Raw genomic sequence first — 3333 nt, forward strand, 5'->3', positions numbered from 1 at the left:
AAAAAATGCTTGTCTTACTTAGTATTTTTGTCTGGTTTCCAGTCCAAATATCTAAAAATTCTTAAATCAAGATGCATTTACTAGATAAGTAGAATTAGATAAGATATTATGTCTTGATTTCTGGGGAAATAAATCAAAATTAAGTGAGTTTTTGCTTAAAATAAGCAAAATTATCTGTCCATGGGGTAAGAAAAATAATCTTAATTCAAACAGAAACAAGATTATTTTTCTTACCCCATGGACAGATAATTTTGCTTGTTTTAAGCAAAAACTCACTTTTTTACTCAGTATAGTTGAACTCAGTGGTTGGCCATTGTGCTGTACAACAAAATAAATATCTAAGAAACAAAAAAAGAGCGCAAAGATCAAAGACCAATCATAAAATTCGACATTAATGTTCTGTCATGCTCAAATCTTTGTCAGTGTAATGGGCAGGAATAAAGATCTGAGCGACTTTGACAAGGGCCAGATTGTTATGGCAAGGTGACTGGGTCAGAGTATCTCTGAAACTCAAGGCTTGTGTGTCGCTGCCGGTCAGCAGTGGTGAGGATTTACCAACAGTGTCCGAGGAGGGACGAACACACACCGGCGACAAGGTGTTGGACACCCAAGACTCATCGATGGACGAGGGCAATGAAGGCTATCCCGTCTGGTCCAAGCCAACAGAAGGTCTAGTGTGCCATAAGTCACACACAACTTTAATGATGTTATGGGAAGAAGAAGTTTTATTTATAATAAACGCCTTTCCATAGCTCAAGATCGCTTTACATGGGAGGAATGTGTCACAACACACAGTGCATCACATTCTGCTGTGTATGGGGCCAAAGACCAATCAGAGTGCCTATGATGACCCCTGTCCACTTTCAAAAGAGTCTGCAATGTGTATGAACATAATTCATGTGCCTGGGAAGCAGCTGATCACAGCAGATGTGATGTCAAGAGCTCCTCTTAAGCGGACTGATAACTTTAGTGATGGCATAAGGCCCAATGAAACAGGGAGCCAATTTCCGAGTGGGCGCCTGAAGGGGTAAATTGCGTGTGGAGAGCCAAACTCTCTGTTCACACACATACCTGGGAGCTTAAGGGAAAACACCACCTCAGTAGGCCTCAGTATGTTGATATGAGGCTCGGAGGTGTGTCGTGACCCAGACGATGATGGCTAGTCTTGGCACAGGTGGTGTAGCTGACCAGTCAAATCTGACACCTGGGCAACGAGTGTATCCACGGCATACTTGGCGGGATCTAATTCCTCGGCATGTCTGCCCAGCATCGCTCCCTGCAGTTCAACAGCTGAGCGGATGGTTGTCTCGTTTGCTGGGTCCATCATGGTTGGTTTATTCTGTCACAGTGTGAAAAGGACCCAAAAGCAAAAGCTGGTTGCAAATGTTTATTGAGGATCAGAACAGAACAATGAAACTGAAGGACCAGGCTACAACCAGGCAGGGTGAAAGGCACAGGGAGTTGCTGTCAGGAAGTTCACACAGGAGCACTGACTCCACTTTGCGGATACAGCAGCACAGACTAGCAGGCTTGGCACAGGATAACAGGTGATATCTCTCGTCTGATACACACACACAGGACGGAACAGGACTAGATTAGGCAGAGGTAAATCACAATGATGAGGCGTCTGTAAAGGGCATGAATGAACAAACAATAAACCAACAAAGAGGGGAGAAGAACACCAGATCTAAATAGCAAGAAGATTAGGGCAAATGGGAAACAGGTGTGGGAAGATGAGTGAGGGCGCGAACACAGATTGAGATTGAGTGAGTGAGGCATTTATATAGTACTTTTCATATGCACTACTGTACACCCAAAGCGCTTTACAATCATGTCAGGGGAATCTCTCCTCATCCACCACCAGTGTGCAGCATCCACTGGGATGATGAGACAGCAACCACAGAACAACGGCGCCAGTGCACTCACACACACACCAGCTACAGGTGGAGAGGAGAGAGAGTGATAGAGCCAGTTCAGTGGATGGGGATTATTAGGAGATCATGAATGGCAAGGGCCATTGGAGGGAATTTAGCCAGGGCACCGGGGTATCACCTCTACTCTTTACAAGAAGTGCCATGGGATTTTTAATGACCACAGAGAGTCAGGACCTTGTTTTAACGTCTCATCCGAAGGACGGTGCTTGTTACAGTATAGTGTCCCCGTCACTACACTGGGGCATTATGACCCACACAGACCACAGGGTGAACAGCGCCCCCTGCTGGCCTCACTAACACCTCTTCCATCAGCAACCTGGTTTTCCCAGGAGTCTCTCATCCAGGTACTAACCAGGCTCAGCCCTGCTTAGCTTCAGTGGGCCACCAGTCTTGGGCTACAGGGTGCTATGGCTGCTGGCATTGTGTTCAGCTGTGGGAGAGCGCACATGAAGGAGAGGGAGAAGAGAAACAAGCTGAGGAATCAAACTTGACTCCTGAAAGTGCAGAGCTTGCCAGCCACAGAAACAAGGCTGGAACAAATAGTTGAAGAACAATAAGCTGACTCAGTGTGTGAGAAAATCCGTCAGTACTGCCAGTCTGGGTGGCCAGAGAAAAGGCACCAGCAGAAAGAGCTGTAGCCATATTAGCAAGAACGAGGGCATTTTTCTATAGCGGGACACCTCCTTTTAAGAGGACAAAGGATTGTCATACCCAGATCCATGTGGCAAGAGATACTGAAAATGTTTCATGCTGTTGGAGAAAATGCAGGGATCTGTGGTGTCGTCAGTCCTGAGATCTTATCTGATTGGCACAGAGGATGGAGTGATTCGTTTTTATGTGACCCGCTCAGGAAGAGTGTCACACCCACCTAAGAGGATGGACTTGTAGAGAGAAAAAGAAAAAAGACTAAAAGGGAAAAAAAAAGATTGATACTTAAGTATACTTTATAAAATTAACTTGAAGTATACTTCTTTTCCGTAAGGGTACTGTTGTTCACAAGTGTTTATGCTTTTAGTCAGCAGTAATGTTTTCTATATCATTACATTTTGTGTTTGCAGTTAAACCTGCCGGCACTCTCAGAGGTTGAGGAGGTGCAGATTAATGACATTCTGCAAGAGGTCCCAAGTCTTAGTAAGCATACTGAATTGAAAGCCTAAATAATTTCAGTCTTTATAATTTAATATTATTAATAATATAATAATATAATTGTATGTACAATATGTATTATACATATGTATTATATGTATAAATGTATAATAACAATTAATCATATAATCTCTCATTTAAAATGTCACATACTGTATAGGCAACTGTCAAAAGTATGTAATGCCCATTTCCATCATGCATATGAAGAGTCAAAGCCATATAAGAATTTGCTAATTTGCTTTATTAAAATGCA

The sequence above is a fragment of the Scardinius erythrophthalmus genome (assembly GCF_964197995.2).
Source record: "Scardinius erythrophthalmus genome assembly, chromosome: 13".
NCBI lineage: Eukaryota > Metazoa > Chordata > Actinopteri > Cypriniformes > Leuciscidae > Scardinius > Scardinius erythrophthalmus.